This window comes from Alosa pseudoharengus, unplaced genomic scaffold (genome assembly GCF_046254945.1).
Source record: "Alosa pseudoharengus isolate Yale_2024_CS ecotype anadromous, Long Island Sound unplaced genomic scaffold, YU_APseudo_1.1 YU_APseudo_1.1_scf_16, whole genome shotgun sequence".
NCBI lineage: Eukaryota > Metazoa > Chordata > Actinopteri > Clupeiformes > Clupeidae > Alosa > Alosa pseudoharengus.
Genome location: NW_027468630.1, coordinates 3,344,059 through 3,367,206, shown reverse-complemented (window position 1 = coordinate 3,367,206; position 23,148 = coordinate 3,344,059). Strand labels below are relative to the sequence as shown.

The window sequence follows — 23,148 nt, the reverse complement described above, 5'->3', positions numbered from 1 at the left end:
TTCAAAATAAAAGTCCTCACTACAATATTTCACTGTTAAACAATTTAACCCTTTAAACTACTGAACTTTTTAACTGTTCAGCCATTGTAACTGTTACTTGTCATCAACTATGACTCCTACCCACTGTAGCTAGTTAGCATGGTTAGCATGCTAGCATGTTAGCATGTTAGCATGTTAGCATGCTAGTTAGCATTTTTTACAAAACTGCTAAAAATGATTAGCTAAGTTAGCTAAGTCACATGGTTAGCATAGTTAGCATGCTAACATGTTAGCATGCTAGTTAGCATTTTTTACAAAGCTGCTAAAAATGATTAGCTAAGTTAGCTAAGTCACATGGTTAGCATAGTTAGCATGCTAACATGTTAGCATGCTAGTTAGCATTTTTTACAAAACTGCTAAAAATGATTAGCTAAGTTAGCTAAGTCATATGGTTAGCATAGTTAGCATGCTAGCATGTTAGCATGCTAGTTAGCATTTTTTACAAAACTGCTAAAAATGATTAGCTAAGTTAGCTAAGTCACATGGTTAGCATAGTTAGCATGCTAACATGTTAGCATGCTAGTTAGCATTTTTTACAAAACTGCTAAACATGATTAGCTAAGTTAGCTAAGTCACATGGTTAGCATAGTTAGCATGCTAGCATGTTAGCATGCTAGTTAGCATTTTTTTACAAAACTGCTAAAAATGATTAGCTAAGTTAGCTAAGTCACATGGTTAGCATAGTTAGCATGCTAACATGTTAGCATGCTAGTTAGCAAAACTGCTAAAAATGATTAGCTAGATTAGCTAAGTCACATGGTTAACATAGTTAGCATGTTAGCATTGCTAACTACTAAAAATGCATTAGCTAAGTTAACTAAGTTAAGTATTGTCCACCTATTTAACCGTTCAATCATTCCAACTTTATTAAACCTTATCTTCCAAGCAAATCATTTAACCATATAAACTATCCACCTATTTAACTGTTCAGTCACTCCAACTATATTAAACCTCATCTACCTAGCAACCAATATAGTTTGTTTTTACTCTGTATGATATTTTACATCATATTTTTTGCATTTTCATGCACTGTATTTCCTTCAGGAAATGCTTTTCTAGTTCTTCTTATTCTTCTTCTTCTAACGCGTTTAATGCAGCTTCAACCGTTTAACGTAGAAACTTCATTCAAACTTTGTTACGTAGGTCTTACTTAGGACAAGAGTGCTATGTATTTTCCATCTTTGTAACTTTTATACTTTTTAAACTATTAATTAAAAACTAACAAAATTTCCCCATTGACTTAACATTGCCCTTTATGACATCACAGCAATTAGAATCCTATGGCAGGTGTTCGGGCCACCTGGACCAACTGCCATTCTCAGGCTTTAAGCATACAAACTGGCCCTATTAAGACTACACATCCTGTTCAACTGCTTCCTCTGCCAAAAACTGTTTCAAAATAAAAGTCCTCACTACAATATTTCACTGTTAAACAATTTAACCCTTTAAACTACTGAACTTTTTAACTGTTCAGCCATTGTAACTGTTACTTGTCATCAACTATGACTCCTACCCACTGTAGCTAGTTAGCATGGTTAGCATAGTTAGCATGTTAGCATACTAACATGTTAGCATGCTAGTTAGCATTTTTAGCAAAACTGCTAAAAATGATTAGCTAAGTTAGCTAAGTCACATGGTTAGCATAGTTAGCATGTTAGCATGCTAGTTAGCATTTTTAGCAAAACTGCTAAAAATGATTAGCTAAGTCACATGGTTAGCATAGTTAGCATGCTAACATGTTAGCATGCTAGTTAGCATTTTTAGCAAAACTACTAAAAATGATTAGCTAAGTTAGCTAAGTCACATGGTTAGCATAGTTAGCATGTTAATTAGCATTTTTAGCAAAACTGCTAAAAATGATTAGCTAAGTTAGCTAAGTCACATGGTTAGCATAGTTAGCATGCTAACATGTTAGCATGCTAGTTAGCATTTTTAGCAAAACTATTAAAAATGATTAGCTAAGTTAGCTAAGTCACATGGTTAGCATAGTTAGCATGCTAGTTAGCATTTTTAGCAAAACTGCTAAAAATGATTAGCTAAGTTAGCTAAGTAACATGGTTAGCATAGTTAGCATGTTAGCATTGCTAACATGCTAGTTAGCATAACTACTAAAAATGAAAACATTAGCTAAGTTAACTACCCATACAGAAAAATCAAGGGAAAAAATATATTCACATATATATGCAGCTACATCCAGCTTATATTTAAATAGATGGCTACAATATATTTAATACATATATAGTACAAGAATGTATATATGCAAGTATATGTGGGACCCAGCAATGTAACATATATGTGGATATCGTACATGAACATATATGGTGAATATATTCAATTAACTTATTTGCACACAGGCAGTGATGGGTGGGGTTTACAAAAAACCTTCAACTTCAAAATACGTCACTACCAACGTACTCTAAGGTCGTTGGAATAACGGTTAAAATGTTTGCAGCTTTTTCACTAGCTACATAAGCATAACTAACAGCTACTACTAGTCCAAATGTAAAACATTTGCTCTAAGTGGATTGGCGGGGAGTATGAGGGCACGTTAATGAGGAAGACTTTTTCAACGGCTCTGGATGGGACAACATCTTGCTAGAAACAAACTTATGTGGTGGAGGGGAGGAAGGCTCTTGGCCGGTTTTCGAGGCCATGGTGGTCAAAATTGCTGGTAAGTAGATCTTCATTGTATGCTGAATTGCTTTCATATAACATTTGCAGAAGTTAATGTCCGAATTAACAATGGTATTATTGGTGGAAGCTGGAAGCTAACCTTTGCTACTTTCTGTAACATTAACATTAGCATAAATTAGCCAGCGCTAGCTTTATTTTTTTACACCTGAAAGGGGTTTGAAAAATAAATTCACTGAGAAACGTTTGGACAATTAATGAAAACGACTTGTAATGACAGTGAAATGCCAATTTAACCTGTCTCCCGGTCATATTTGGTAGTATATTTGCCTCTGGCATGTAGATTGATAGCTAGGCATAAATAGAAGCTAACTTATGATTTGTCATGCAAGACAGAAAATGTAACGGTTAACATTACTAGCCTAAGGTGTCATTCTATGCACTGTGGTTTAGCTAGCTAGCTGCTATTGTTGCATCATGGACAACACTTAAGAGCTAACATTAGCTCTTTTTTTTAGATAGGATGTAATGTGGTATTAGTAATGGAGTATTAGAATGGACGTGTAGAAATTGAAGACACAAGTACTGTGCTTAATTTCATGGAAATGGTATTGCAAGTAATGTGTTTTGTTTTTGTGCACTATCAAACTACTTTGTCATGCTTTGTGCACTGACATTCTTGCAAAACCATTCATACCCATGCTAAATTATGGAAATGTAAAAGTTGAATTGTATTGAAAAGGACCCCTTTTTTTTACATTTTAGAGAGAGAGGCAACACTTGAAAGCTACATCAAGGACACCGGAGGAAGGACCAGAAGACCTGAGACCAAGACGACCCAAGCCCCTGTGTGCAAGTATGCTTCACTGACAAATGCTGATGTTGATGCTTCATCATCACATAGACCAAAGGTAATCAAAAATTAATGTTTACTTATGAATATAACTTTTTAAGGTCTATTTTCAAATGCAGAACATAACCTTTTGTTTCTGAGAATTTATACATTTGTTTGAGTAGTTTTGATCTTTTGAATGACAAGAAATTAGCTTCAAGCTACTGGGGACACAAAGTGAACTGAAATACCTTTCCAACCATATCTTTCTATGATGGTTGGTACAGCTTCCCTACAGTCTCAGATAGCAGTCTCGGATGGGAGACACTTCATGAGTGGGAATATCCCAGGACATTACATATTACTCGAGTATACCCTTTACCAACGCCACTCTCATTCATGCTGTATATTCTGTTCACTTGCAGGTTTCAGAGAAGGCTGGTAGAGCTCTCTATGAGTTTGAGCTGTGGGAGATAACCCCGAACTGACAACCACCTAAAGAAGAGGTGGCGATAATGGCTCTCCAAGAGGAGGTTGTGAGTCTGAAGGCTTTTATTTAACAAGGTTTGTAGAGTGTTTTCATACAGATGTGAACTTTTACATTAAAATTTACATGTTTAACTTTAATGAAATCGCAGCTTCTTGGTTGTACAAGTTTAGTAAAAATTTGAGGATGAAACTAACTTTTCCTTTCAGTGTTTATCTGTGTGATTCTCTCTTCTTTGTATATGATATATTAGTTGTGTTGTCTCATTTAAGTGTTAGGCTGTCTGTGTGGACTGCTTCACATTTTCGCCTCACCATCATAGATCTTTTCTGTGTTAGTAAACTGTAACTATTTGAGGTCCTAATTGATTGTGCTATTTTTTAGGAGGCACTTAGAGGGAATGCCTGGACCCTGAGAGGACTAAGACGATAATTGGTGAGTTTATTTTATTTGTATGTCTTTCTCTCCAACTCACTTTGTATTTATCTCCAATTATCGTGATAACACAACAGTGTTTCTGCACTTTAGCATCTGTATTTGTGTCACTAATATTTTGCATGTTCTATTTGTATATGTTCTGTCTTATTCAGAGGCCACCCTGAAGCAGTTCCCAGGCCAGGCACTCACTCCAGATTGCTGGGCCAGGCAATAAATGCCAAAGTGACAGAACTGAGCTAACATAACAAAAACAAAGATTTTCAATAAAATAGAATAAAAGATAACAGAAGTGTTGTGTGTTTCTTCCTCTTTATACTGATACTATGGTTAATTTTAAGTAAACACAATAGTGAAATATTTATTGATCAATGTGGAAAATATCAAACCATAGTAGAATATGAACTATATTAGAGAAATATATGTCTGAAATATATAGATCATGTGATCAGAATCTTCATCAAGGGTCATGTGATCATGCTTCTTAGTGTCATATATTTAAATATATTTAATTATATGCATAAAATATAAGAAAGTGGCCAATATTGAATATTTACTTATATTTTGAAATATATTGATACATACATGTAAATATATGCATTTAACATAGATGTAAATATATTTATTTAACATAGATGTGCTTATACTGGAATATGTTCAAGCTGCATATATGTGAATATATTATTTTTCTGTATGGGTAAGTTAAGTATTATCCACCTATTTAACCGTTCAATCATTCCAACTATATTAAACCTTACCTACCAAGCAAATCATTTAACCATATAAACTATCCACCTATTTAACTGTTCAGTCACTCCAACTATATTAAACCTCATCTACCTAGCAACCAATATAGTTTGTTTTTACTCTGTATGATATTTTACATCATATTTTTTGCATTTTCATGCACTGTATTTCCTTCAGGAAATGCTTTTCTAGTTATATAGATATTGTAGTACTTTTTTATATCAGTCTTTGAAAACTGAAAAAAATGTCAATGTCAAAAAATAATTTTCGAGAATGAGGATTAAATACTGGACATAGATTAAATATTGGTGTTTTTCCTTTGTCTCCCTCACATTTTCATCTGTTCTTACGACTAGTAAACAAAACCATATTATTTACTTAATGTTATACAAGAACAGAATAGAATTGAACAGAATTGAGTTCAGACAGGTATTTTGGGTCCGGCCCTCCTCAACAGTCCCAGTTTGTCATGTGGCCCCTTGGGGAAATTAGTTGCCCACCCCTGCTCTAACGTCATTTCGCCTAGTCAAAACTCTAATTCAAGATATCTATAATTACATTTTGACTAGGCAGAATCAAAGTTATAGATATCTCCAATTTCAGATATCTCTAATTAAAACTCATTCAAGATATCTATAACTTGATAATAGATATCTACAATCAAATTATAGTCATAATTTACAGATATCTACAATGTAATTTCGCCTATCAAAACTTAATTCAAGATATCTGAAAAGGAACATGTAGATATCTTCAATTGAGGTGAATTAAAGATATCTTCAACTGGAGTTATGACTAGTCAGAATCAAATTGTAGATATCTCTAACTGGAATTACAGATATCTACAATTCAATTGCAGATATCCGTAATTCACATAGTGGATATCTGCAACTGAATTGTAGATATCCATAATGATAAACCCCATAGAAATGAATGGCAAATGTGGCGTCATTTGTCCTAGGAAGAATGTCTTTGTGGATATCTGAAATGACAATTATGGATAGGAAGAATTTAATTGCGGATATCTAAAATGTTAGTTTTGACTAGGCAAAACTGAATTACAGATATCTGCAATACATATCCAGTCTAGCGGGTAAATGTTAAAATGGCTTGCCATAGGCACCCCTCTGCACACCACGTTCACCCCTCATTTCCTTCTTTCTTGCAGAGTAGCAAGATAAAGGCCTCGCACTGCGGCTTAGAGACATCTAGGCACTAGCAAAGGTTCTAGAGGGAATGTGATTTCTAGCGCCATATTACGTTCTCTTTCGTTCCATAGCTGTCAACATTGAACATTGAAAATAAGGGAGATGCCCCGGGTTTCTCACCCAAAATACGGGGAAAAGTCAACATTCGCCCCTATTAACGTCGGAAGGGTTGCAATTGTAGCAACAAAGTAGCCTACTTTATTCACGCATAACAGCCTATATTACAGTAATTTGGTCAACTTTACACAGCCCTAAAAAGGCTACATTTACCTTTGGCTTACTTTTAGTATACAGTCTAACGTTAAACAGCGTGCATGCTTAACAATAGTAAAGCATACTTGTGCTTCATTCATCCACATCCAGCTCCTAATGTTTTGACAAGCTACCAATTGACCTTGTTCCTGCCCAATCTCTAGCTTTGCTGTCTCCATCCTTTCTGTTTTTGTTGATTGCAAAAATATATAGTATTTATTGGTAACCAGCAACAAGTGCAATTTGTTAATCGCTGTCACTCTCGCGCAAACAAAAATGTGTTACGTTTCAAGTAGCCTATAGCGTAATTCTGCTTCATAAAGTTGAACAAATACATTCGGTTATTTCACAGAAAAATATAAATAGCCAGTTTATGGTCTACAGTGCAGAGTTGGTAAGTTATGGTAGGCCATCTTGGAGTGAACATACAAACAGGGGAAATTCTTTCTCTAGTAGGCTAGCTCATAGACATAATATACATAGACGCTGCATTGGCTGCTGGAAACAAGAAATGCGGCCGCCATCTTGGACCGGTATACTCCTTGTTGCGTTGCAGCAGAAAACACAAGATGACAGCACTGTGCAGCATGTTCCTGCTCAAATCGGCGGACCATACTCGGGGGATTTACTTTTCACAAGTAAGATTTAACATTACCGTACTATTGGTTGTATTTTGTATTTTCGAACAATGTGGCCTGTATCATAGCTACATCTATGACCTTTGCAGCAAAAAAAAACACGTGAAAATCTGTTCGGTATTCAGTGAGATATGATTAATTAAGTGCGCTGACAGCTCATCGCACCGGCCAAACAGATTACACTGAGTGGAGTGGATGACCGGTCCAAGATGGCGGCTCCACGTCTCGTCAGCGCTAGTAGGGAGTAGCGGTCGATGCAGCGTCTATAGTATATTATGTCTATGGGCTAGCTGAGTAGCCTGATGGTAGGCAGGTGCGCACGTAGACATACGGCCGAACACTATGCAAGCGCCAATGAATCGTGCTCTCACGACAATCATGCCGTTCAACTTAAATAGGTTAACATTGTTACGATGTATGACTGTTCAATAAGTGCATGACACGCAGAGCAACGTGCACACAGGTCTGTATTCAGCAAAAGCCATACAAGTTCCTAACTTCCGGGGTCTATGCATATCATAATAAAAGCAGCTACTAGACCCCGTAACATCATCTTTTACAGAATTCAAGATGTAGGCCATCATGCCCAAAACACAGTGCTTAAACATGACACTCTTATATTAATGAAACAATCACATCAACATTCATTGAAGAACATTTCCTGAGGAAACCCAAACACATGAACATGCATTAAAGAACATTTCCTGAGATGAACAAAACATGACCATTTCTTATGTCTATTTTTTTCTTTTTTTCATATATGATTAAGCAGTGTGTATGTGCCTTGTGGCAAAATGTAAAGATCAGATCATAGATTAAGTCTTTCAGGCGGCTTATTAGACAGCCGCCCAGCTTTTGTGTAAGTGCCACTGTTGTGAACCGGCTGCTTCCCAGGTCCCGGGGAAGCTGCTGACGGTGGCCAGACAGGGCCAGCCATGTCCTCTGGTGTCGGGGTTTCTGTAAGATTCTCCTCCGGTGTGGGAGAATGTGAGGGCTCGTTCATGTCCATTGTCACTGATGCAGTGGGTTCTGCAACTCTGAGGTCCACTCTGTTGCGCCGGTAAAGGGAGTCATCCACATTCACCAGGTAGGAGCGTGGTGCGACCTGACACAGGCAGGTGCCGAGTTTCCAGCGGCCAGAAGTATCCCCTTGCATGGGCTTCATTCTGACAGTCTCACCAACCTTCAATTCGGGCAGGTCCCTTGCTGTTCGGCCGTAGAATGACTTTGCCACCTGTCATCGGTGGCGCAATTTCTCTGTGACTCCCACCACCACACACGGTTCAAGGAGCTTATTTGTCACAGGAATGGAAGTCTTAAGTCTCCTCGACATGAGGCGCTGCACTGGGCTGCTGTCCATGGTTTCGGTGGGCGTGTTTCTCCAGTGCAGTATGTCTTTCCAAGGGTCTGCTCCATCTCGCACCGCCTTGCGCAGAAGAGATTTTGCTACTTTAACAGCAGACTCCGCTTTACCATTAGCTTTTAGGTATCTTGGTGAGGAGGTCACACGGTCAAATTCCCATTCCAGGGCAAATCGCTTGAACTGTGAACCAAACTGCGGCCCATTGTCCGAAATTACTTTATCTGGCTGACCATGGCGGGCAAATTGTGACTTGCAGCGCTTAATGATAGTGTCTGCCGACAGGTCTGGGAGTAGCTCAATCTCCCAAAAATCAGAATAATGGTCAACAATGAGCAGATATTCCTTCTGTCTGTGGGTGAAAAGATCCATACTAACAATTTGCCATGGCCGTATGGGCAGTTCATGTGAGAGCATGGACTCCTTCTGCTGTTTGTGAGCATATTCATTGCAGGTTGAGCAGGCGCTCACAAAGTCTTTAATCTGTGTCCATGTTGGGCCAATAGAGAGTCTCTCTAGCTTGTCGGTAGCAGGCATCTCCACCAATGTGGCTTGAGTGGATGCGGGCAAGCATTTCAGGACGCATTGCTCTGGGTATGATAACTTTCTGTCCTCTGAAGAGAATGCCATTCTGCACACTGATCTCATCACGAAAAGGCCAGTATTCCCTAATGTTGTGTGGGGTGCTTTCCTTCGCCTCTGGCCAACCGGCAAGGACTGTGGACTTGAGAGTCTGTAGACAGTCATCCCTGTCTGTGTGTCGCCTTATCTGTTCTAGTCTTTGATCACTCAAGTAGTCCGCTTGGTTAATGTGTTGTATGTCCTCCTGTGCTCGTTTCAGCGAGCAGATGGCCTGGCGATTGTAAACAGTGCCACGGCCTGAGCAAGCTGCTGTTGCTTTGCTGAGCGTGTCACTGATATACATCTCAGTCCCTGGCTTGTACACAACTCTTAAGTCATAGTTCTGCAGCGTCAAAAGCATGCTCTGAAGCCTCTTGGGTGCACTCAGAAGAGGTTTGCTGAATATGGAAATCAGAGGTTTGTGATCGGTCTCAACCGTGACAGGGTCACGTCCATACAAATAATGATGAAACCTCTGGCAGGCAAAGACGATGCTGAGGCATAGTTTCTCTCTGTAGGAGTGAGTGCTTGTGATGCAAATGCGACAGGTTGGCCTTCTTGCATGAGGCAGCACCGAGGCCTCTCTGGCTGGAGTCAATTTGCACAGTGACAGGACGAGTGACGTCATAATAGCGTAGCACGGGCATAGATGTGGCCAGTGATTTGAGCTCAGACGCTGCTGCATCATGCTTGGGCAGCCAGTGCCATGGTGTGTCTTTGTCCAGCAAGCGGTGCAACGGCTCACAGACACCTGACAGGTGTGGCATGAACTTTGCCAGATAGTTAGCAAAACCTACAAGACGCTGTACACCTTTAGCGTCTGAAGGGTTAGGCATGTCAATAATGGCCTTCACCTTATCTGGGTCGGGCTTTAACCCTGCAGCTGATAGAATGTGCCCATGGAAACGGACTTCCGCCACTTTGAACTGTAATTTTTTCAGGCTAAGTCACAGCCTCACCTCTCTGCAGCGCTCCATCAGTGCCTGCAGGTTGCTGTCGTGGTCCCGCTCTGCCATTTCATCAGTGTCTCCGCAACCCACGACCAAGATGTCATCTGCAATAGGCTCAGCCCCTTTCAGCCCAGCAAGGAGCTCATGTTGCTTGCGTTGATAGACCTCAGGGGCCACAGATACCCCAAAAGGTAACTTGAGCCAACGCTTTCTGCCCCAGGGCGTCCAGAAGGTGGTCTTGAGGCTGCTCTCCTCGTCCAGCCTGCACTGTAAGAAAGCATGCCTGGCATCCACCAAGGAGAAGACTCTTGCTTTTGGCAGTTTGTATAAGACATCCTCAAGGGTGGGCATAATGTAATGTGAGCGTTTCAGGGCTTTATTCAAATATTTCGGGTCCAAACATATTCTCAATTTGTCAGGCTTTTTTACAACAACCATATTGCTGATCCATTCGGTTGGGTTAGTGACATCCGTGATGTGCCCATCAGCCTGCTATTCATCCAGCAAAGCCTTGACATCAGCTTTCATTGCGATAAGAACATTGCGAGGGGCACACTGAATGGGTCTAACTCAAAGTGCACCTCCCCTGGCACAGAGTCCACAGGTGAGTTGAAAACGTCCTCATATTTGCAAATCAATTGCTCTTTAGTCAATGCTCTAGGATGGGTGAGCTCAACTGCGTGCACATCTGCTGGGACCATGAACTTGATGAGTCCAAGGCGTTCACAGCTTGAGCCAGAGAGCAAAGGCTTTTGAGGCCTGCAAATGTGCCTGCATTCACTTCCCATCACGGTTCGCAGCATTGCAGCCTGCGCGTTGTTCGGTCTGTCTGCCAGCCCCGGGACCAAAATATAGTCCTCATACTCAGCCCTGTTAGAACTCCAGTCACCTGCGAAGCTCATGGGTGATGGTGGTGGAATGTTGGGGGCCATGCTCGGTACCGCAGCCGGCTGGCGTAGCACAGCTTGTGCATCCGCACCTCAGTTTCTATCGGTTTCTGACATTATTTCACACAGACTAACTCTATAACACGAATAAAAGCACGAGTTCACTGACTTCTGACACAATGTTACGATATATAATTCAATAAGTGCATGACACGCAGAGCAAGGTGCACGTCTGTATTCAGCAAAAGCCATACAAAGTTCCTAACTTACGGGGTCTATCTCATAATAAAAGCAGCTATACTAGACCCCGTAACAAACATCACTCTAAGTTCGCCTTCAAGCAAGGAAAACGATGATTTGAAGACATCTGTTTCGTTGGAAGGGCAACACAGAGACAGGCCCGATGGCAGGGCTAATGTTATGAGTATTAAAATATGGGATATTCTACGGGAAAATATTAAAACAAGACAGCGGGGGAAAGTTAAAATACGTGGTAAACACAGAAAAAGTTGGCATGCATGTTTCGGTCTCTGAGCACAGGGATTATTTGTCACATTATTAATCACATATGATTATTTGTTAAAATTGTGCAAACAGGTGCAACACATTTGAAAAGGAAGGACTGGTAGTATGCAGGGTTGCCAACTCTCACGCATCTGGCGTGACACTCACGCTTTCAGCACCAATCTCACGCTCTCACGCACACGCAAGACATGTCACGCCAAATCCATTTTTTTTTTTTTGCAATCCGTTCATTTTTTGTTGATGACTAGACTAGACCACAGCATTGTTTCTAAATGACAGGATACGAGTTTAAGGCATACATATGTCTAGACCAGTGTTACTCATTGCGCGGCTCGCGAGCCACATGCGGCTTGTCAAGCTATAATTGGTGGCTCGCATGCAGCTTTGGCGAGATTTCTCCAAATTTGGTTTTACTCATTTTGAGTAGGCCTAAACTGTTCGCCAAAGGCCATCATCTCTGGCCCCAGCTTGATAAAAACAAAAGTAGGCTCTGATTTAGCCTAGTCTACTGCAGAGCCGGACCATAACGGAGTACATTTACTTGAGTACAGTAGGCTACTTGAGTACAATTTTGAGGGATCTGTAGGCTACTTTACTCGAGTATCATTTTTAGGGAGTACTCATGACTTTACTCAAGTATTTGAGAGGCAAATATTGTACTCTTTACTCCACTACATTTCTATCCATAACCGTGAGTACCCATTACTTTCTAAAAAAAAAGGAAAAAAGAAAAATCTCGGAAACCCTCAATTTGTTGTTTCCCTCTCAAACGTGATTGGATTGTTCAGGCGCCACTGATTGGGACAGCCTATCAGCAATCACCTTCAGCTTTCCGCCAAAGTCAACTCCATGGTCAGATTTAGATAAGAGCCGAAACCATGGACGAAACAATGGATGAAGATGCAGCAGGTCCATCCCGGGAATGTGCCAACCTGTGGCCCCACCTCGCCAGACTATTTCAAATTTCTGAACAAGTTAATGATATTTTTCGCTTCAAGTGTTTAAATTACAAAATAGTATTTTGTATTTGAAATACGTATTTTAAATACATGTAGAAATACTGCCCATCCCTGGCAACATGGTGAAAAGATGAAAATGACTTGATTTTAGGCTACTTTAAATTCCTTTTACATTCTCCAAGGTATTAACATTAAAATTTTTCATAACTCCATGTAGGACATTTCTGTACATAAATGTAAGCACTGTGGCAGTAGTAATGCAATATTTAGAAAATGTAGGCTACTCTATTCTTTCAAATGTGCTTCATAAACATACAATACTGCACTACAAAAACGCAAACATCTGAATTATACTTCTCCCTTCACCCAAGTAATGAAGGTGAAAGGAAGTTATTAAGCCTGGGCTGTATACATTTAGCTGTATTGGCTGTGTTATTTCTTTTTTGTGGGATATCCGATTTATATGTAGAAAGGCACATTTGCAAAGGTGAGTTAGTATGTTGTCGTAAAAGTGGCTCTCTTTTTGATTTTGCACTGCCAATGTGGCTCTTGTGAAAAAAATAGTGAGGATCACTGATCTAGACCAACAGCAGGTAGCCTAGGTCTAATATCCGCCTACAACGTTCTCAGCGCAGTTTTCTCTGATTGTTGATTCACTGACTAGGCTATTTTAATCTGGTCCGCGACACCTTCACTGAACACGCTGCTATTTAGACATGAGGCAGACCTGTTTTGATTTCAATAAAGAAACTGTATTCAGCAATTTGTCATTTATTATTAAAAGACGGAGCATCTTACATGCGACTTCACTGTATGATCTCAGTGCTAAATCTGATCTGTAATAACAGTAATCACTCATTAATAGAACCGGTACTGACACCTTGTGGTAAGACGTGGAACTACAGATATCACCACATCCCCCTTTCTCTGAAGCATAAAAACTAAACGCATCACAAGTGTCAGTATTTACCTTAGACAACTTTTCATTAAACTGCATGGACTACTTATCCTATCATTGGTAGTAGCAACAAACATCATAACTCATTCTTAGTATCTTACTGCGAGACACATTTAGCAAATTAATTACTGTAACTAAACTTAAACATTAATGCCATAACACACAACACATTAACTCATCAACTTTTCTTTTTCTTTCTTTTTTTTTTTTTTTACAGGTCAAGTCTCTCAGGTTTCTTGATAGGTCTTGTGGATCTTCTTATCAGCGTTTCACCTGGAAGAGATGTATTGGTTAGATTATCAGTGTGTGTGTCTGTGTTGCAGTGTGCATTATGTGTGGAGATTGACTCGGACTCAGCTTGGGTTTGACTGAGCTCTTGGTCTGGAACAGTCTCTGATGTTGCTGGTGTTTTCAGGAGACTGCGCCGGTTTCGCCTGATGATCTGTCCTTCTGGCGTTCTCACGGTGTAGGACTGTGGAGCGACTTCTTGAAGAACAGTGGCTTTCATCGTCCATCCTTCAGGACTTTCAATCCTGACTGCGTCGTCCCTGGACAGTGGTGGAAGCGGCTTTGCTGTTCTGTCATAGAAAGTCTTTTGTTTCATTTTCTGATGTTTAAGCTTTTGTTCCAGCTTTGGGTATTTCTTTAGCTTTGCACAGGTTGGAAGTGTTGTTCGGAGCTTTCTCTTCATCAGCAGCTCAGCAGGTGACAGTCCGCATTCCAGAGGTGATGCTCTGTAGCTCAGTAGAGCCAGGTAAGGATCAGAGTCACTGTCTGCAGCCTTTTTCAACAGCTGCTTCAGGATGTGAACGCCTTTCTCTGCTTTGCCATTAGACTGTGCATACAGTGGGCTAGATGTGACATGCTTGAAATAGACTTTTGCGAAGTCTTGCCACTCTTTGCTACTAAAGCATGGTCCATTGTCACTCATTACTGTATGCGGAATGCCATGTCTGGCGAAGATGGATTTGGCATGTGCAATGACACAGTTGGACGATGTACTTGAGAGTAATGCCATCTCAGGGTAATTTGAGAAATAGTCAATTACTACTAAGTAGTCCTTTCCTTTCAGGTGAAACAAGTCCATTCCTACTTTGTGCCATAGTGTTGTTGTCACATCAGCTACAGTCATTGGCTCTTTTGTTTGTTTGTTTCTGTATTTCTGGCATGTCTCGCATCTGCTTATCATGTTGTCAATGTCTTTGTTAAGTCCAGGCCAGAATACTGTGTCTCTTGCCCTTCTTTTACATTTTTCAACACCTAAGTGTCCTTCATGTATTCTCTGCAGTAGCTCTTGTCTAAGTGTACGTTAGATGACTATTCTGTTTTGTTTTAACAACAGTCCATTAACTACACTCAGCTCACCTCGGACATGGTAGAGCTGTGGACAGGATCCTGCAGCCCATCCATTCCGCATGTTCTCCATCACGCGCTGTAGCTCTGGGTCTCTCGCCGTCTCGTCGATGATCTGCCGGGTCTTGGCGTCGGACACAGGAAGTGTTGCAGACACCGTGTTGACGTGCACCTGGACATCTTCAGTCGTGCTCGCACAACCCTTGACAGGAGCTCTTGACAATTCATCAGCGAGAATGAGGTGTTTGCCTGGTGTGTAGATGAGTTCAATGTCATACTTCTGCATCTTCATCATCATGCGCTGTATCCGTGGTGACATTTCATTCAGGTTCTTTTTCATTATTGCAACGAGTGGACGATGGTCAGTCTCAACTGTGAAGGTGGGTAAGCCGTATATGTAGCTGTGAAACTTTTCAAGGCCAAACACTAATCCGAGACACTCTTTCTCAATTTGTGCATATCTGCACTCAGTCTCTGTCATAGACCTAGATGCATATGCTACAGGTTTCCAGTGCTCACCTTCAGCTTGTAGTAGTACTGCAACGATTCCATCTTTCGAAGCATCTGTAGACACCTTGATTCTTTTGGTTGGGTCGAAGAATGTCAGCACAGGTGTGGCAGTGAGTGCATCTTTGAGCTTTTGCCACTCGCGCTCATGGTTGACTGTCCAGTCGAAGTTGTTTTCTTTGTGGAGGAGCTCACGCAGGTAAGTTGTTTTTGCTGAGAGATTGGGTATGAATTTCCCGATGAAGTTTACCATTCCCATGATGCGTAGGACACCTGGTTTGTCTGTGGGTTTTGGCATGTTCAGTATGGCATTGATCTTTTCTTCATCTGGCTGTATGCCCTGAGCTGGGAGCTTGTCTCCGAGGAACACGATCTCTTGAGCAGCAAACTGGCATTTGTTTTTGTTGAGCTTTAATCCATTCTTCTGTATTCGCTCTAGAACATTGGTCAGTCTCTGATTGTGTTGCTGGATTGTGGACGCCCATATGATGATGTCATCTACATAGGCTCTTACTCCATCCAGGCCTTCGATGATGTGCTCCATTGCCCTATGAAAGATTTCAGAGGCGGATATGATTCCAAAGGGGAGCCTCTGAAAACAGTATCGTCCAAAGGGTGTATTGAACGTACACATCTTGGTACTGCTCTCATCCATCCTCAGTTGCCAAAAACCTTGTGACGCATCAAGTTTGGAGAAGTATCTGGCGCCTGCCATCTCGTTGGTGATCTCCTCTCGCTTGGGTATTTGGTAGTGTTCACGCTTGATGTTTTCATTAAGGTCTTTTGGATCCATGCATATCCTCAGCTCTCCCTTCTTTTTCTTTACGCAGACCATGGAATTAACCCACTCTGTCGGTTCTTCAATCTTCTTTATCACTCCAAGCGCCGTCATCCGCTCCAGCTCTTTCTTCAAGCTGTCTCTGAGTGCCAGTGGAACTCTTCTTGCGGCATGAACAACTGACTGTGCGTTGTCTTTCAGCTGAATTTTGTATGTGAATGGCAGCATACCAAAACCTCTGAAGACGTCGGAGAAGTTCTGCACGATCGCGTCAGCAGAGTCAGGTGAGTCAGTCATGCTGGTGTTGATTCGACACACTCTTTTCACGAGCTCCAGGCTTTCACAAGCTTTGTCCCCTAGCAGTGAATCGAGTCCTTCAGGAACAACTGAGAATAGCAGGTGATGCACTTTATCCTTGACTGTGACTTTCAGCTTGCATGTGCCTAAGCACTCAATGCTCTGTCCATTGTAGTCTTTCAGTGCACGTGCTTTCTTCTGTATTTTTAGTTTTTCTCTCATTGCCTTCACATCTGACATGCTGATCAAGTTTGGTTTTGTACCTGTATCTAGCTTCAGTGTAATTATAGTCCCATTAATTTGCAGTGGTGTCATCCATTTGTCTGATTTAACAGCGTTTATCTGTGCTTTTGGTTGGAATGTGTCACCTAATTCCGTATCTTCCACGACATTCACAGATTTTCCTCTCTGTTTCTCTTTTCGTTTTGAAAAACACCGTTTGGCAAAGTGATTCTTGCCCTGGCAGTTACTGCATCGCTTGCCGAAAGCAGGGCATTCTCTGGGCTTATGCTGTGTGCCGCACCGTTTGCATTGAAACTGTAACGTTTTCTGTCCACTAGAATTTCCTTGACGTGCATTGTGGTGCTTGGATATGGTGCCAACGTCTGCCGTTTCTCTCAGATTTGTATGAGGAGGGAAAGTAATCTCATCGCCATCTAGTGGTTGCGTTCCTAGAGTTTAGCGGAGGGGATGGGCTTTTTTTTCAGAAAAAATATATCTCGGTGCACATTGGGATCTTAATTTAATGCCTTCCATATGTTAGGCACTGGGGTCACCTCTATTGCTTCAAGTGGTCATACCTTATTTTTAGGATCAGTTGAATTGTTTTGAGTTTTTGTCGTAACATGGTGATAACAAACTACAGTTGCATGTGACGTCACAGGTTTGGGCGCTTAATCTCTAACTGATCAATACGGCAATTTGCTTAACTGGCTTACATATTTTTGTAATAACGGAAGGTGATGTAAACCGCGTGGTTATAACCTTTATGTCTGGATAACTGGTGTTGTGCTTCTACTCACATGAAGAGCTGGCAGTAAGTGTTAAAGGAGAATTCCGGTGTGATTTTGACCTAAAGTGTTTTGAAACATGATACCGAGTGTGAACGTATGTCTCATAGCCCATCTCGGCTTGTCCCCTGCACTCCGAAATCTGGCGCTAGTTAGCCGATGCTACCAACAAGGCGGTCAATGGTGGTGCCTCGGCATCGGCATAGCCATGCAAATAAATCACTGTTTTACACCATTTACGAGGCTCAATGTATCTCCACACTTCATTGGTAGACTTCCGAGGGCCCTGACATTTAAAACAAGACATTGAGAACTTTGAAAAAGCACTGGTAGTTTACTTACAAGACGATTTATACAGACAGTACCTTCACGAAGTTTAGCGTTTGCAGCCATCTTGAATTTAGTCACGATAAGTCGAGTGATGAGTAAGAATGAACAGGTATGATAAGGGATCAGATTCCAAAAATAATTCTGTTGAAATGCATGGATTACAGTTTCTTCCAGTAGCAGCAACTGGAATCCATGCATTTCCACGGAATTATTTTTGGAATCTGATCCCTTATCATACCTGTTCATTCTTACTCGTCGCTCGACTTATCCTGACTAAATTCAAGATGGCTGCAAACGCTAAACTTCGAGAAGATACTGTCTGTATAAATCGTCTTGTAAGTAAACTACCAGTGCTTTTTCAAAGTTCTCAATGTCTCGTTTTAAATGTCAGGGCCCTCGGAAGTCTACCAATGAAGTGTGGAGATACATTGAGCCTCGTAAATGGTGTAAAACAGTGATTTATTTGCATGGCTATGCCGATGCCGAGGCACCACCATTGACCGCCTTGTTGGTAGCATCGGCTAACTAGCGCCAGATTTCGGAGTGCAGGGGACAAGCCGAGATGGGCTATGAGACATACGTTCACACTCGGTATCATGTTTCAAAACACTTTAGGTCAAAATCACACCGGAATTCTCCTTTAAGTGGCAATACTAACCAGGCTAATAAACAAACCATGCTACATGAGTAATGTCGAAGGGTAAAGTCACGTGGCTTTTTTGTAGTTCGTTTATGAAACAAAAGGAGCAATTTCGATTTTTTTAAATAAGGCAAAATAGGGTCTGACATTTTCACAGTTAGAAGATTATTACTGTATAGACACTGAAAAATATTTTTGGTGGATAAGATCGCTGATTTGGCTTTATTTTTTTTAAAAATAGGTCTATGGGACTTAACATAGGAGCTGCTCTTCGATAGGAACGCAACCACTTGGGGCGCTGGTTTTCACTTTCCCTCCCTATTAGGGGTGTAACGGTACACAGAAGTCACGGTTCGGTTCATACCTCGGTTCGGACATCACGGTTCGGTACGAGTTCGGTACAATGGAGGGAAAAGCAAAACAAAAATGCAGAAAGCATTTTTTTTTTATTGTGCATGTCTCAGGCTGTACCATCTAGTGTCATACAGTCTCTTCCCTGAGCTATCTGCAACAGCCTGAAGTGTGTAAGATGTAGGCTAAACAGTACAATAAGTACCCAGACTCCATCTGTAACTTGTAAACAAAATAAGACAATCAGCTATAAAACTGAAAATAGGCCTACAGTATCTCTTATTTCTGAAAGTGCAAATTACATAGAAAAATGATTTTTAAAAATCCACTTAAGCAAGACCTTCAACATCTGTGTTTAGTTGTATATGGAAGGGTCTACAATTTGCCTCAATATTTTTCATTGTGTGTAAAGTAATAATCTAGCCTACTAACTGTGAAAATATCACACTATTTTGCCTTTTTTTAAAAAACGAAATTGCTCCTTTCATTTCATAAACAGACTACAACTAGAAGTCACGTGACTTTGCCCTTTGACGTTAACTCACCGTAGCATGGTTTGTTTATTAGCCTGGTTAGCGTTGTCACTTTATTTTACTGTCTATGCACTTAACACTACCAGCTCCTCATGTGAGAAGTTACAAGTTACCCCAACATAAAGGTAATTACCACGCGATTTACATAGCTTTCTGTCATTACGAAATCATTTAATTTAAGCCATAGGTTTTGGCCCTATTTGTATGTGTATCCAAAGGCTGCTGAAGCGCAGGGGAAGTTTTTTTTCCCCTCGTTTCAGTGATTGGTAGCCTACATCATCTGGGTGATGGCTTCGAATATGTGTAGCATTTTTTCCACTCACATACCCAACAACTGCTGAACAACGCCGACACACAGTTTCATCTTATCCACCACTCTTTCGCCTGTACTAACGTTACTGTAACTGAAGTTCTCAAACTTGCGATCTTAAAGAGACCAGCGGATCCTCTAACTCTTGTGGGTCTAACCTTAGTGCTGCTAATGACTGACGGACTCGACTGACGACCTACAGATTAGCGTTAGGTGTCGCTAAAGAACTCCCGTAACTCTCGCTACTTAACAGTAATTGCGCATGACATTAATTAATCCGCACACGAGTTTTATGTATTTTTATACCGTGTATTCTCCGTGTAAATTCATGCACCGAACCGTGACGCCCGTACCGTTTCGGTTCAATACGAATACATGAACCGTTACACCCCTACTCCCTATAGCTAGGTGCTGCTTCACTGAACGTCCGTATGCTTTTTGCTAAGCTCGCTAGCTTGGCCAATCTTCACTGCTTCGTATAGCTTTAGTTCAGTCTCCCTTAGCAGTCTTTCCCTAACCTTATCCTCAATTCCAGACACGATCTGATCCCTTATCATTGAATCTTTGAGAGTGCCGAAATTACATGACTGTGCTTTTATTTTCAGGTCTGTGACGTAGTTGTCAAAATGTTCTCCTGGCTGCTGTAGCCTTGAACGGAATACATATCTCTCGTATGTCTCGTTTTTCTTAGGAGAGCAATGAGCGTCGAACTTGGCTATCACAGTGTCAAACTTTGATCGGTCTTCTCCCTCCTCATATACGAAGGTAGGCTACCGAGGTGAAGTTACTTTGATATTTGATATTCGGATATTCGACAGATATTAAAAAAAAAACAATTATGCGGCCGGTTTCACCCCGTGTTTGCAGACAATGTACAAACAGATGACCTGTCTACTTGCTCCCAGCCGACCATAGGGACCGTCTAAAAAGTAACTTCTGAATTACCTTCATAGTCTTTTTTGTCAATAGCTTTGACATCATGTGACCTAGTGACTCCAAACCAATTCAAAATAGTTATCCTATATGGGACTCATCAGACACACCTCTTTTTATAGTCACTGTATGCACACTGTATTTTATATGAATATTTTAAAGAAAATACATTATTTCATATAAGAAACAGTCTCCTTTTTTCAATACCTCCCAGGTCATGTGACCTAGTGACTCCAAACCAATGCAGAATAGTTATCCTATATGGGACTCATCAGGCACACCTCTTTTTATGGTCACTGTATGCACACTGTATTTTATATGAATATTTTAAAGATAATACATTATTTCCTATATGAATGGTCCTCTCTTTTCAATACCTCCCAAGTCATGTGACCTAGTGACTCCAAACCAATGCAGAATAGCTATCCTATATGGGACTCATCGGGCACACCTCTTTTTATGGTCACTGTATGCACACTGTATTTTATATGAATATTTGGTGAAAAAAATACATTATTTCCTATATGAATGGTCCTCTTTTTTCAATACCTCCCAAGTCATGTGACCTAGTGACTCCAAACCAATGCAGAATAGTTATCCTATATGGGACTCATCAGACACACCTCTTTTTATAGCCACTGTATGCACGCTGTATTTTATATGAATTCTTTAAATAAAATGCATTATTTCATATAAGAAACAGACTCCTTTTTTTCAATACCTCCCAAGCCATGTGACCTAGGGACTCCAAACCCATGCAGAATAGTTATCCTATGTGGGACTAATAAGACACACCTCTTCTTATAGTCTCTGTATGCACACTGTATTTTATATTAATATTTTTAAGAAAATACATTATTTGCCATCATGAATGGTCTCCTTTTTTCAATACCTCGCAAGCTTTTTTCTCGCTAGACATCACAGATCAACATAGAACTGTTCTGCTATGTGATAATAATCAGACACATGTCAATGTGAAATAATATTTTGCATGAACTATTATATTTAATTTTTTTTAAAGAATCATATTTATTTCCTATGGAAAACAGCTTTTTGCTCAATAGCTGCCATATAAGGGGTCCTAGACAACACAGATCAATACAGAACTGTTCTGCTATGGGGTACTTATCAAACACACCTCAATATGAAAAATGATTTGGCATCTACTATTATATGGAAGGTATTGAGAAAACACAGTTTCCATAGGAAACAAATGGGTACTATAAGATAGTATGTGCAAAAATTATATTAATTTGAGGTGTGTCTGATTAGTCCCATAAAGGATATTCTGCATTGGTTTGGTGTCCCTATGTCACTTCCCTTTGGGGGGTGGGGGGGGGGGTATTGAAAAAGGAGACCATTCCTTATAGGAAACGATGTATTTTCTTTAAAATATTAATATAAAATAGTGTGCTTTCAATGGTTATAGGAAGAGTCTGTGTCTGTGTCTGATGAGTCCCATATAGGGTAACTATTCTGCATTGGTTTGGAGTCACTAGGTCGCATGGCTTGGGAGGTATTGAAAAAAAGGAGACCGTTTATTATGGTAAATAATGTATTTTCTTTAAAATATTCATATCAAATACAGTGTGCATACAGTGACTATAAAAAGAGGTGTGCCCGATGAGTCCTATATAGGATAACTATTCTGCATTGGTTTGGAGTCCCTAGGTCACATTACCTGGGAGGTATTGAAAAAAAGGAGACTGTTTCTGATATGAAATAATGTATTTTCTTTAAAATATGAATGTAAAATATAGTGTGCATACAGTGACTATAAAAAGAGGTGTGCCCGATGAGTCCCATATAGGATAACTATTCTGCATTGGTTTGGAGTCACTAGGTCGCATGGCTTGAGAGGTATTGAAAAAAAGGAGACCGTTTCTTATGGTAAATAATGTATTTTCTTTAAAATATTCATATAAAATAGTGTGCTTTCAATGGTTATAGGAAGAGGTGTGTCTGATGAGTCCCATATAGGATAAATATTCTGCATTGGTTTGGAGTCACTAGGTCACATGATGTCAAAGACTATGAAGGTAATTCAGAAGGTACTTTTTAGACGGTCCCTAAGGTCGGCTGGGAGCAAGTAGACAGGTCATCTGTTTGTACATTGTCTGCAAACACGGGGTGAAACCGGCCGCATACATTTTTTTTTTGAAAATCTGTCGAATATCCGAATATCAAATATCAAACTAACTTCACCTCGGTAGGTAGGCTATTGTACACTTCAATGGCTTGTGGCCCAGCTACAGTTAGCAGTAAAGCTACCTTTCTTGAGTCCGGTGTTGTCCAGCCCCGTTGCCTCGATGTATAGCCGAAACTGCTGCTGAAAAGTGCGCCAATTGTTGTCGATATTCCCAGTCAACTTCAGGTGTCCCTGTGGTTTCATCAACTCCATTGTCGAATTTCTTGGCGATGGCGACCGTCTTTATGCCGTCTTTCCGAAACCGAAACTCACTCACTTTACGTCTTTCACTCCTGGTACCATGTTTTGTTCTTCATTTCAATAAAGAAACTGTATTCAGAAATTTGTCATTTATTATTAAAAGACGGAGCATCTTACATAAGACTTCA

General features: G+C 40.5%; 1 protein-coding gene and 1 long non-coding RNA gene across 2 annotated transcripts in view; one reads left to right on the top strand and one right to left on the bottom strand.

Annotated features, from left to right (window-relative positions):
* The window catches only part of LOC143125334 (high choriolytic enzyme 1-like), a 44,638-nt gene extending 21,490 nt beyond the window's left edge, over positions 1-23,148 (bottom strand). Inside the window, exon 1 of the mRNA XM_076286705.1 lies at positions 22,843-23,148. The gene's annotated coding sequence lies outside the window, so the exon portion shown is untranslated. The remainder of the gene's footprint in view (positions 1-22,842) is intronic.
* Positions 3,526-4,663, top strand: LOC143125335 (uncharacterized). The gene is made up of 4 exons (XR_012987251.1): positions 3,526-3,581; positions 3,928-4,066; positions 4,374-4,424; positions 4,580-4,663. It is a non-coding gene; the product is annotated as an uncharacterized LOC143125335 (long non-coding RNA).